This window comes from Haliotis rufescens, unplaced genomic scaffold, assembly GCF_023055435.1.
Source record: "Haliotis rufescens isolate VD_foot unplaced genomic scaffold, xgHalRufe1.0.p SCAF_59, whole genome shotgun sequence".
NCBI lineage: Eukaryota > Metazoa > Mollusca > Gastropoda > Lepetellida > Haliotidae > Haliotis > Haliotis rufescens.
In genome coordinates, this window is record NW_025964323.1 from 2,127,745 (window position 1) to 2,141,974 (window position 14,230).

Genomic DNA, 14,230 nt, shown 5'->3' on the forward strand with positions numbered 1-14,230 from the left:
ACGTATTCTATTGCCACGCCTTGGCTAAAATCATCATTCCAAGTGTGACTGCAGTGCTGGAAGGATGTCTAATACGGATCCCAATTACGACTCGGGCGTTGATTCCTGTGAATGCAATGTATATTTCGACACTGATTCGTTGGATATACCTGTCAGACCCAATATGAAGTATATGCAAGATCGGTTGGATGCTTTCATTGCGGAGTTAAATTGTATCGTTGGAAAAGTACGGATAGTTCCGTCACAGAACACAGGCGATATTCACCTAACTGCTCGTATATGAAGATGGTATTTAGAAACGTATAACTCCGGTATACGCTTCTATTCAAAGGTCCTTATAAGGACCAACCAAATAAAACGAAAGAAAACTTGAATACATGATGATTCGTTTTGATTATCCTGTATGCGATGTATTTTGCATGTAAGAAACACGCCATTACATTATGTATTTAGCAAAGACATTGTTCGATTTAATAAACGTCACGAATACAGCCAAACAAATACATCCATTTTACACATGCATTCGTCAATTTATACACCATGATCAAACTAGCATACATGTCCGACTATATGTGTCGAGACTGTCATTTTTTTAACATGTACGACATCTGTCTCTATTACTACGAAACTCTCTCGAAGCCCATGTCCACTATTTACAAATACAGCCATTTTATAAATACACTCGTTAATTTGTACACTATGATCAAACTATTATTGCTCATGAAGGGTATATAGCATAAATGTCCGACCATTATGTAGCGAGACTGTCATTTTTTAACATGTACGACGCCTGTCTCTATTACTAAGTGACTTTCTCAATACCCATGTCCGCCATTTTCCCGTCTCTCACACATCTGACCACCAGACGTCATTTCTTACACGAGACGCCATTTTATCACTCCATTCTCACTAAACGGGTAGACACACTAAATCGGAAATTCTATGACGTCACTTCCATCTTCATTCCCAGAATACACTTCCGGTTATGACGTCTCTTCCTGTCTTCACTATTACCACTAATCCTCATGCTACGTCACTTCCGGTTATGTCGTCACTTCCGGTTATGTCGTCACTTCCGGTTGAATAAGCCTGGTATACTACTCGGGTGGCCCAGTCGTCTGTTAGCCGTGCAGAGTTGCGTCCCCTGGACATGCCAGAAACCTATGATTGTGGGTTCGAATCCCGGTTCACTTCGATTATGTTTCTAGGTTTTCCAGCACCATACCCGTGCTCGTGGGTTTCACCGAAGTGGTAAACGTCTGAGACCTGCATCACTTCGGGCTTTCCTCCCACATTAAGCTGACACGCCGCGATATAACTGGAATAATGTTAAAAGCGGCGTTAAACCCAACTCACTCACTCACCTTCTTATCCGGTATATTTGCTTGAGGCCATGGCTCGTATGATTGTGGGTTCGTCTTTTTGATGATTCCTTGTTTGACAGCATCAGTCTGTGGGCTTCACAAAGTAGTTAACGTCTAAAGCCTGCATCAGTCGGTGTTATGTGTAATAACCATGACGATTTGATAACAAAGAAGGACAGCTGATTATGATACAATTTTACGTAGCTTTTAATCACATTCTATTTGAACAGTTCTTATTTTGCGTTGCAAATACATGGCATGCACATGCACAAGGTCATTTAGAAAAGAAAAAAACATGCAATGTGGGCTACTTTCACACCTATCGCATTCACTGAAGTAGATACAAGATGTCTTAGCATCCCCACTTGTAGTTTTATTACATGTCTTGTGTGTAAAATATCAACCCCACAACACGATATTGAATAATGGACGATATTGAAAGTGCAGGTCTCCTTAAACGATTCCATTGACAGTCGCTTTAAACTCAACTCACTCGCTCACGTTCTAGAAACATGTTGACATTTTGGGGTAAAAATAAGTCAAGTACACTACGAAACATATTGAAATGTGTTGGGTAAAAAAAGGTCCACTACACTACGAAACATGTTGACATTTTGGGGTAAAAATAGGTCCACTACACTACGAAACATGTTGACATTTTGGGGTAAAATTAGGTCCACTACACTACGAAACATATTGACATTTTGGGGTAAAAATAGGTCCACTACACTACGAAACATGTTGACATTTTGGGGTAAAATTAGGTCCACTACACTACGAAACATATTGACATTTTGGGGTAAAATTAGGTCCACTACACTACGAAACATGTTGACATTTTGGGGTAAAATTAGGTCCACTACACTACGAAACATGTTGACATTTTGGGGTAAAAATAGGTCCACTACACTACGAAACATGTTGACATTTTGGGGTAAAAAAAGGTCCACTACAATACAAAACATGTTGACATTTTGGGGTAAAAATAGTTCCTTATTATCCCGTGCTTGTATTCAGAACCTAGTATTAAGGGTCTCGTGGTTGCTGTGTATGATCTCAATGACTGTGGGCTATTTTCTAGTGGTAATAATAGATAAGCTGGCCCAGGTTCACCTGGATACATGGTGCTGTGACACAACCGGAATGAAAATGAATGTGACGTAAAACAACAGTCATATTTCGGATCAGTATGCGTTTCAGTTAACAGGGTTTAAGGGTCGCTCACTCTTTTAAGTGTTCTTTCATCAACCCAACCCATCTAGTCTCTAAAGATAGTGCCTCGGCACTGTAGCTCACCTGAATATGTAGTCAACAATTTAAAATAGCAACAAAGACAGCACTTAACAGAAAATGCTGTCAGCATGATATTTTAATGTTCTGCAGGATACTTAAGTCTAAACAACCTACCTCAGTCTGGCAAATATTTCAGAGGGGAAGTTTACAGAGCCACATATGCATTTTGTGAGAATTTAATAGCACCGTCCAAAAACAAGGTCAATGTTTTAGATAGTGCAGTACAGTATATGATGGTAGTGGTTAGTATCAAATACAAAAATACAGTGGTGATACATTCATTGATAATAATACAGTGAAATACGGTTATAACGAACTACTTATTTTAGTTCGTTATAACCGTAGTTCGTTATAAGCATATATACAACATAACTACAGCAAATAGTCGGCACCAAAAAAGTAAGTTCGTTATATCCGTCAGTTCGTTATAAGCGTGTTCGTTATAACCGTAGTTTACTGTATATATTCCCCCAGCAGAGACAGCCGTCAAGCTTCCCAGACGGGCCTTGGCAGGGATTCAGCGAGTATTAGTGATGCAAACACGAAAGCTTGTCCTGATGAGATTAAAAGTGTGAGAGAAACACACCCTTGTCCCCTTATATACAGCTAGACTAGCGACTCGAACTTTCTACCCAGTGCCCTCACGCAACTCAAGAGAGATTAACACAAGTTGACATGTAACTTTCAAGTTTGACATGTTTCGGTGACATAAAATGAAACCAATATGGTCAACTTCAGATCATTATGTGTAATTTGATAGGTTTTAGTGAATGGTGAGAAAGTTATATTAAATATTAAACATTCTTTTCATAGGTTCAATTTGAAATGAGACTGGAAAAAATAATCTCAGCTCTCTTTTATGAAGTCTCTAAATTGGAGAAAAGGCACAATCAAATAGGAAATCATTTGAGACTAGTATCCAAAACCTTTAAACTGTTTAGGTTTTTTTGGTCAGTATTTGGTTACTTTACTCTGCTTGTTCTTAATAAATGACGTAACAATCAGTGAGTGAGTGCGAATGAAATTCAATCCTGTACGAAGATTTGTTAGACATTAATTTTTTTAATATCTTCCAAGGCCTCCATTTGTAACGAATCGTGTCCTTGCGCAATATAAAATCAATCAAATAAGTGCTCTCAACTGTCGTGAACTGATATGTTATTAATTCAGTTAAATGTAGGCTGAAGTTTGTCCCTTGCTCTATAAAAGGAGAGGATTTTCAATAATTTGACACAACACTATCTTGTCTGGATACTGGTAAGTACTCAGTACTCGTAACTACTATTATATTATACATATGATATTGTTATGTGTGGATCGCTGCATCTCTTTGTGGATGGGTGATCAAGGCCCTGCAACTTTGTTAAATGAGATAACTTTGCTTCATACAAATAATTACTATATACAATAATTACACTGTTGCAGTGTCCTTTCTCCTTTAAACAACATCAGACTGAATGTCAGAACATGATGTTACTGTTGTAACCAAGGCTGTTAATCATATCAAAGCTATGACATTTTGTTAATTGTAATAATTATGAATAAGACCCTCCCATCCCCAAACCCCCAACCCCCACACCCCACCCCAGATCCACTCCGACCTTTAACTGATGACGAGCAAAGAATGCACCTGGTTGTCTTCGCACAAAAAGAAACCCTAACCGATTGAGATGCATGTCACCACATTTGTAAACTGATCACGATAAACTGTTTTGTTAATAATTACTCTTCGTTTCCCTCAGTAATCGTCAGGATGAAGAACCTGTTCGCTGTTTTGTTGGTGGCATTGGTGTTGGCTCTTTCCCAGGCCCACTTTTACAGGCCCAAGGGCGGCTATGGCGGTTATGGCGGTTATGGCGGTTATGGCGGATATAGCGGTGGAGATATTGAATTTGATGCACCTTACCCCCAAAAACCTTATAGATCGCGCTATTATGGCTACTAGGTACAAGGTATGTTATGACATATTTTCTAAATCTTGTCTGTCTCACAGTACTCTGGTAACAAGATTCAGAATGATAACGGATATTGTATGGAACACGCATTCAATGTTTTTGACGAATTATCAATCGATCTGTGTGTATTCTACTCATGAAGCAAATCACATATCTTGGAGATTTGACTGTATCATTCGAATAATGTTAACCTCTGTATGCTAACGGAACAATGGAAAATGCATATATTCTGAAATTATATGTGCATCTGTCAGTATTGTTGTTGGAACTTTATAAGAAGCACAGTTTTCTGTTAGTATACATCATTCATGGGTCATTCCTGAAAATACCTTGAATATATTTTTGCCACTGCTTTAACAATTTTTCTTTTTTTCAAATACCAAGGTGCATTTTCTCTTATTCACATATTCATTAGGTATCTACGTTTTCCACATTAAGCTGCATGCAATCAGAACGTGATATCAGTCCCGGACGTCCTACAACAGTGTCATCACGTCACTGTTAACTGTGATTCTTTCTTATGCTTATATCACATAAATCAGTTATATCTAAGACGTTACATAGATATGCATTTAAAACTTTATCTCTTATGTTTCAGAGTTTGTGAACCCAAACCTGGAACGTATCACAGAGACAAATGAACACTGATTCGCAATGATCAGTTGAACAATAAATCTTTCCAACATTTCCATGCGTTTTATTATTGTATCGGCTGTATGTAGAGCTATCTACCTAATTTGGAAATATAGAATAAGGAAGGCTCAAGTGATCGTGCATTTTCTGATTGCGTTACAATCTTAGCTTTGGGGGAAGTTTGAAGAAGGGGCTACCAAAAGATTCAGTAGAGGAAATGAGCCGGCTTTATCAATATTCTGGCCATTGCCGAACAAGGTTCAACAAAACAGGCTCATCACAGTGTACGGTAGTTGGGAATCGAACACTAGACTTTTGCCTGACAGGGCAACGCTTTTAGCGCCAGGCTATCTCACAGGCTTTGTAGATCCTGTATTGCGACAAATTGTAGCTGAAACAATAGCTGGTCTCCACCCGGTCACTCATCCATCCTTGCTTTTGCAGGTGAATACTTGACTTGCCTTTCCATGTTGTTTGTGATGGGTGCCACCACTTGGCCAGGATAAGGTCACCCTTTCCTCAACACCTGGTATCATCACTTTTGGATAGAGATTCACAAACATATACTTTTTATGAAGTCAGAACCGTACAATGGACTCTGCTTTCTTATGCAAAGTAAAAGGATTTTGTCACTTTTATTCGATTATCAGAGTTCAACACAAATGTATTCAACTTTATTACCCACGTGGTGAAGATACAGGTGGTAAGATACTAAATCCGTACGTCACACGTGTGTCGTACAAGGTTGACCTTGTTTTATTCGTTTTGATTGGATAACCGTGACCTCTGTCACACCGGGACTATTTTTTTCATTCATAAAAACATGCGAGACGTCATTCATTTTGCAACTACAATGCAGAACTGAAGCAAACTCACGTGAGCGAGAGATATTAACAAACACTTTATTAAACCAAACAAGATAGTCACACACATCAAATTCGGTTTGCACTCTATATATGTTATGCATTGAGCTTCCACAGACATTATATGATCGAGCTATATCCATTTACAATGTACGACTACCGTTCAATAGATCGAGGGTCCCAATGAGCGTGACGCACCCGACTACTTTCGCAACTTCCAACTTGATTTAACGTCAAAGGAAAAGCGTGTCAGTTTAAACTATCTGGACAGATATCTAGACTTACTTGGGATGATCCGGTTGTGCCATCAGTGTCCTCTTCGAAGCGTATTTTGTTGCACTGTTTCGGGAGTTGCTTGTTCACAACTGCACAACCAGATCACTCAAAGTGAACATTTCCGATACAAATCATTCGAAAACTCCGTAGAAGTGTGCCTGATTTCTGATTATGTGGCCCAAAATATCCCAAAGGTGAACAATAACATTCCCTATCTCTAGCGTAAAACGTTGAGTAGATCACGGTTGTCTTTTCTTATTCCGGTGGTGACCTTGCCCTTCGTTCGAAGCTGTCACTGGCATGCGCAGACTTGAGCGTGTTGATTTTCACGTCTTCAGTAAAGGGTGGTACAGTAAACATGAATGTCTTTGGCGAACACTGTGATTTCCCTCTTCCAAAATGGTACGGACATGATATAAATTCAGCTGATAGATCAAGGAAACCGAACCCATTTTGAATGCACAGACGGGACCCCGGCAGTTCGAGTGTCCGATATTCAAAGCGCGACGCTAATGTGACTTTTCAAATTGTCTTATAGGTGTCCTACGTACTAAGAACATGGCGCTTGAATTCTCATAAGTTGAAGAAATTCTTCCAAAAGGATCTTGAGCGTCGATGCTGTTTTCAAACACAACTGTATACGCAGGCGCAACAGGGCTGATGTTCAAAAACAGGAGGCAGTTAGGCTGTTTAATGAAATTGGTATAGAGCCTGGGCCATGCACCGGTAGGGATACTTGGACTGTTTTCAGTGATTACCTGGCACCGGAATACCAGCTGAAAGTATATTCTCAAGAAGTCTACAAAAAGCTTTTGTTCAAGAGTGCAGTGGAAAACCCCTCTAAGATCATTCACCTTTACCACCACAATAGCCACTATGATGTGATTACATTCATGGCAGCTTTTTTAACCGGTTACAGTGAATATTGTGAAGATTGTGACGTGGGCTTCAATAACAAAGAAGACCATCGCTGTACCAGGGAATTTAGATGTCATCAATGTAGACGTCCTGGCTATTGTGGTAAAGGTGAAAATGAAGGCATTCCATGTCTCAATTGCAGGAGGTGGTTTCCAACAACTTATTGTTACCAGCGACATCAAGAGATGTATACGAGCAAAGCTGGTATTCCAACCAGTACTTGTCAATCCCTACATCGTTGCACCAACTGCAATCAAGAACACAATGCCTCTGCACATACCTGTTCTGAACTGTAAGGAAGCCTTAACCCCAAAACACCCGTGCTACATTACGCCCATAAAGGAGGACCAAGGTACTACATCAAACACTGTAGATCCTGCCCATGAAAAACAAAAGTTTATATTTTATGACTTTGAATGTCAACAGGAGGCGGGAGTGCATGTCCCGAACTTGTGTGTAGTACAGCTTGGATGTGGCATGTGTATTGGGGACAAATCTACCAATCTGTGTGAAGGGTGTCCTTGGAGAAAGGAAGATGAGGGGCCTTCAAGAACGAAAGTATTTCGAGGAGACAACAATTTGGAGGACATGGGAGGGTGGCTTCTAACCCTTGTTGACCAGAAACGAAGCAAGAAGAGGAAGAGGGATGCTCCAAACTCGGCTTTACAGGAAGCCTTAAATGTCTTGGAGGATGATGATGAGGAAGACGAAGATGATGTATTGGTCATAGCTCACAATTATCGAGGATATGATGGTCATCTGCTGCTACAATATTTCAACAAACACATTGTGGTTGCTCCGCAGATTGTACTCAGAGGCCAGCAGATACTGATGATGAAAGTGGGACGATTGACCTTCAAAGATTCTTTGAACTTTCTCAGCATGCCATTGAAATCATTTCCAAAGACACTTCAACACAACAGTCAACAAGAATTATGTAGGAGCCTATCCTCCAATGGACACCTATGGACCCGACAGTATGTCCTCGGGCGAACGGAAACTTTCATCAAAAGGTACGAAGAGAAAGTTTCCTCCAATGCCATATACAACATGTCTGAGGATATACTGTCCTACTGCCAAAGTGATGTCGATATTCTTAGAAGAGGACCTGCTGCTTTCCGTGACGTATTCATTGGGCAAAACAACGTGGATCCATTCCTAGAGGCAATTCCCTTCCTATGGCGTGTATGCTTGTATTCAGACAAAACTACCTGGATCCTCAAACCATTGCCATCATACCACCTCATGGATACAGACCAGAGAGACACTACTCAATACAGTGTCTCCAATGGTTAAGATGATTAATGCATGAGGATCAAGATCTCAAAATAGAGCATGCACGCAATGGAGGGGAAGCAAAGTTTCTTTGCTCGGATGGTTCTCGTTACAGTGTTGATGGCTACGACAGGGAAAGCAAGACTGTCTTTGAATTGGCATGGCTGCACAAAGTGCTACAAGGCTGTACGGTGTGAACCACATCCCACCCTGGGAACAACCATGAGAGAACTGTATCAAAAAACACTGTATCGCCTTGCTTTGCTGAGCCAACACAAAGACGTGGAGAAAATTGTCCAGATATGGGAATGTGAATTCAAAGACAGTCAGAAAACAAACCCAGAGTTGAAAGGGTTCCTATCCACCTTTGAATACCTGACAGATCCCTTGGATCCTCGCGATGCATTCTTTGGAGGAAGAACCAACGCCACAAAATTGCATTATACCGCCCAAGAAGATGAAGAAATAAAATATGTAGATGTGTGTTCCTTGTATCCATACATTTGCAAGTACGGAAAATTCCCCCTAGGTCACCCCAAGGTTGTGGATTATCCCCATGTGTCGCAATTGAATCATCTAGAAGGGCTCATCCGGTGTTGCATTCTTCCAGCAATCACAACTGTACCATCCCTTATTACCCTACAGAGCTGGTGGGACACTAATGTTCCCTCTGTGCAGAACATGTACAGATGGTCAGATAGATGGGGACCGTCGTCATACAGATGAGGAACGAGCATGGGTGGGAACCTACACAACCATTGAGGTGCAAATAGCCGTACGCGAATGTCGATACAGGGTTCTGAACATATTCGAGGCCTGGCATTTCGATAATTTTCCCGAATATAGCAGAAATACTCATCAAGGAGGATTATTTGCCAAGTACGTACACAACTTTTTAAAAATTAAACAAGAAGCCAGTGGCCTCCCTGAAGGATATACCGACCCCCAAAATTACGTCCATCAGATATATCAGAAAGAGGGAGTTACACTCGATGTCAACCGGATAATGAAGAATCCTAGGCTGCGGACATTGGCAAAAGGATGTTTGAATAACCACTGGGGCAAGTTTGGGCAAAGGCTAGGTTTTGGAAAAGCGAGCTATGTGACAGAGCCAGACCTATTCTTTGCAATGTTGAGAGACGAGCGGCATGAAGTCAAAGATGTCCGCATTGTCAACGAAAACATGCCGTTCGTCTTCACTGAACAAGGGAAAGACTTCCACAGTTCGCATCCTGACTCCAATGTCGTCATCGCTGCCTGGGTTACAGCACAAGCCCGTCTCAAATTATACAGGTAAGCTATTGCATTTATTAAAATTGCTATTTAGATTATAAATTTGTAATAATTTGGTTTCAATATGAATTAATCATACGGATATTTACATGTCATCTTTCTAATTTGTCCACAGCTACTTGATGCCACTTTAGCGGAGGGTGCTGTACTTTGACACGGAAAGTATCATTTACGTCCACAAGGCTAGTGGCTGGAATCCACCTTTAGGTGATACTTCGGGCGACCTGACCGATGAGCTGGATGGCAACAGTATATCAACGTTCGTGTCAGGTGGCCCAAAGAACTATGCCTACAAATTGGTCCGACCTACTAAAGGCAGGACAAGGACAGTATGCAAGGTTAGGGGGGTCACGTTGAACTACCGTGCAAGCCAGCAAGTCAACTTTGACAGCGTGAAAGAACTCATATGCGGCAGACAGGAGAAGTCAATAAGCGTGGACTACCCTAACCTCATCGTACGCACAGGATTCCATCAGGGCATCCAGTTGTTGTCTGTCAGCACAGCCAAGAAATACAGGATGGTGTACACAAAGAGACGTGTTCTGTACGGTGACAATGGATTGCCCTGTGAAACCCTACCATATAGATGGAAGACATCGCCGTGATAGACTAGGATAGACTGTGTTAAAGACAAAACAATCATTTTCCTACACTGAAATCGGCCGTGCCACACCTCAACGTTGGTGTGTGGGTGACAACATGTTTAATTACTTGAACATGGCTAAGATGGCACGACGTACTACAATTTAAATTTGAAATAAAATGAATGAACGGAACGCCTATTTCTATGTTTTCATTGATTTGCTGCGTCAGTCGTTAACACACGGAAAATGTACATACAACTCCCATAAAGTGGTGATAGAAATTCGCCACTGGATAGCGTTATGTATATTATCACGTTTGTTGATTAGCAGAACACCAAGTTCTTTGCGGATTAATTTTATAATCTCTTGTGCCTGCCCGAGTTGTTGATATCGACGTCTTCTATGGTCAGTATATTATGAGTATTACTCGTCTTAAGATTACTAGACCTTTGTTTGAAAGCGTGCGTATCTTTAATGTATATAAGCAAGCTGGGAAGGACCCGATGTGGGTGAGTGAATGAGTGAGTTAATATTTAAAGTCACAGCGGCAATATTTCAGCCATATAGTGACTAAATCAAGTTATATAATAATACATATAGACATTAAAATCTGTCGACAAAGGACAGTAAAAACACTAGACTCTCACAGATGTAGATTTAAAACTAGCAGATCATAATAAAATTCATAACAATTCAGAACAGTACATAATAAAAATGGGCTATAGATCACCAATAACCAAAGGTAGGTCACCATACTAGGTACCATGGGAACTTACGATACCTCTGCTACCTACATGGTAACCCAGCAGGATTTACACCATCACTCTGGCTACTGGTGATTGTCGGTACGTTTAAGCCAAATCAATTAAAAACAACAAGAATTCTTTGATAAAAAACAAGGAAAAATGAAAAATACTTTGAATGAAATAGGACTTATGTACCCTCTCAGGGGGACAATTATTTTACGTTACTTCAACCCCCATTGAAGGTACAGCCACTTACAGTCACAGTTATATAATCATTTTACCAAATTAAATCACATACTTTTTACAATACATTTGATCAAAATTTATCTATTAATTCAATTTCTTTTAAAAAAGCAATAATTAAATGAGTACTTACATTAAAAAGATCCTTCATAGATGAACCTGGAAATAATTATCCCTTGTGATTGAAAAATAATCTCCAGCAATGCCATACAGTGCCTTAGAAATGGCAAAAGGATTTAATTTTAACGGTGTACCACTAAAAATCTAGACCAACTACCAGAAGAACATTTCAGGGTGGTAGTCTCCTCATCCGAGGAATATTCCAAAGAACGTTGTTTTTTTTTGGTTGAGCCATTTTGGGTTTGTGAAAGGTTCACCATCCCAGCTCCCCACCCACGAAGGAGTATCACAGGGACAATGCTATACGCCAGTGGATCTCCAACTGGCAGCACCAAGGATACTGGAATGGTATACTCAAGCAGACAAATTACTTAAAACTTAATGTAGTCCACCGGATAGGCCCATGAGCCACCGCCTTCTGGGCATAGGACTCTAGGCATATGAAAGATTTCACAATCAAAATATCAAGTTCTGTTACATAAACAATTTGTCAAGACCTAAAGTATGAAGGAAATTCGAATTCAAATTTTGTGCAAATAAAATAATGCACAGGGCTCGACATGTCCAGCCGATTGATAGAAGCGGGCCCATTCTACCACCCGTCTAGGCGAAGTAAGGGTCAAAGTGGTTTATTGGGCAAAGGAACGCTATTCTTGGAACCAGTGCCCTCAACCACCAGACTCCCGTCCCCCGCCGACACAGGGGCGCAACCCACGGCAAACGGGTTGCCCAATTTGGTCGCCTTTTACGACCAGCAATGGGGTGCTGTGGACAAATTCTACCCCTAGTCCACACGGGGGAAGAGCTATTAGCATTACCCAGCACTCACCACGAGGAGGTTGCTCTTCACGAGTGCCACCCGATGTGGGATTCTGAGTATTAATCGGCTTAAGACTTTGAAAGCGTGGATGTACTCCAGGTATCTTAATCCGATGACGATAAGATACTGGGATGCGGGATAATGCTCCCTTGGAAGAGCATGTTTGCTTTATTTCAACGCCTTACTGAGTATTTCACACCAGTGTTAAGATAACATGTCCGACTTGTTGACCGTTAGATAGCGGTGGTCGTTCGAAATTAATCCCTGAGTAGTATTAAGGATTAACTTCTCCAAGGGTCCGACTACAGTGACCCGTCAGTAGGTTAGCTGATCGTTGATTGCTTAAAACGTAGCTGACGTATTCTATTGCCACGCCTTGGCTAAAATCATCATTCCAAGTGTGACTGCAGCGCTGGAAGGATGTCTAATACGGATCCCAATTACGACTCGGGCGTTGATTCCTGTGAATGCAATGTATATTTCGACACTGATTCGTTGGATTTACCTGTCAGACCCAATATGAAGTATATGCAAGATCGGTTGGATGCTTTCATTGCGGAGTTAAATTGTATCGTTGGAAAAGTACGGATAGTTCCGTCACAGAACACAGGCCATATTCACCTAACTGCTCGTATATGAAGATGGTATTTAGAAACGTATAACTCCGGTATACGCTTCTATTCAAAGGTCCTTATAAGGACCAACCAAATAAAACGAAAGAAAACTTGAATATATGATGATTCGTTTTGATTATCCTGTATGCGATGTATTTTGCATGTAAGAAACACGCCATTACATTATGTATTTAGCAAAGACATTGTTCGATTTAATAAACGTCACGAATACAGCCAAACAAATACATCCATTTTATACATGCATTCGTCAATTTATACACCATGATCAAACTAGCATACATGTCCGACTATATGTGTCGAGACTGTCATTTTTTTAACATGTACGACATCTGTCTCTATTACTACGAAACTCTCTCGAAGCCCATGTCCACTATTTACAAATACAGCCATTTTATAAATACACTCGTTAATTTGTACACTATGATCAAACTATTATTGCTCATGAAGGGTATATAGCATAAATGTCCGACCATTATGTAGCGAGACTGTCATTTTTTAACATGTACGACGCCTGTCTCTATTACTAAGTGACTTTCTCGATACCCATGTCCGCCATTTTCCCGTCTCTCACACATCTGACCACCAGACGTCATTTCTTACACGAGACGCCATTTTATCACTCCATTCTCACTAAACGGGTAGACACACTAAATCGGAAATTCTATGACGTCACTTCCATCTTCATTCCCAGAATACACTTCCGGTTATGACGTCTCTTCCTGTCTTCACTATTACCACTAATCCTCATGCTACGTCACTTCCGGTTATGTCGTCACTTCCGGTTGAATAAGCCTGGTATACTACTCGGGTGGCCCAGTCGTCTGTTAGCCGTGCAGAGTTGCGTCCCCTGGACATGCCAGAAACCTATGATTGTGGGTTCGAATCCCGGTTCACTTCGATTATGTTTCTAGGTTTGTCAGCACCATACCCATGCTCGTGGGTTTCACCGAAGTGGTAAACGTCTGAGACCTGCATCACTTCGGGCTTTCCTCCCACATTAAGCTGACACGCCGCGATATAACTGGAATAATGTTAAAAGCGGCGTTAAACCCAACTCACTCACTCACCTTCTTATCCGGTATATTTGCTTGAGGCCATGGCTCGTATGATTGTGGGTTCGTCTTTTTGATGATTCCTTGTTTGACAGCATCAGTCTGTGGGCTTCACAAAGTAGTTAACGTCTAAAGCCTGCATCAGTCGGTGTTATGTGTA

At 40.9% G+C, this 14,230-nt stretch overlaps 1 long non-coding RNA gene across 1 annotated transcript; it reads left to right on the plus strand.

Annotated features, from left to right (window-relative positions):
• The first annotated feature begins 3,855 nt into the window (after nucleotides 1–3,855).
• Nucleotides 3,856–5,299, plus strand: LOC125374585. Its single transcript, XR_007218680.1, has 3 exons — nucleotides 3,856–3,914; nucleotides 4,400–4,609; nucleotides 5,211–5,299. It is a non-coding gene; the product is annotated as an uncharacterized LOC125374585 (long non-coding RNA).
• Nucleotides 5,300–14,230: the final 8,931 nt, after the last annotated feature.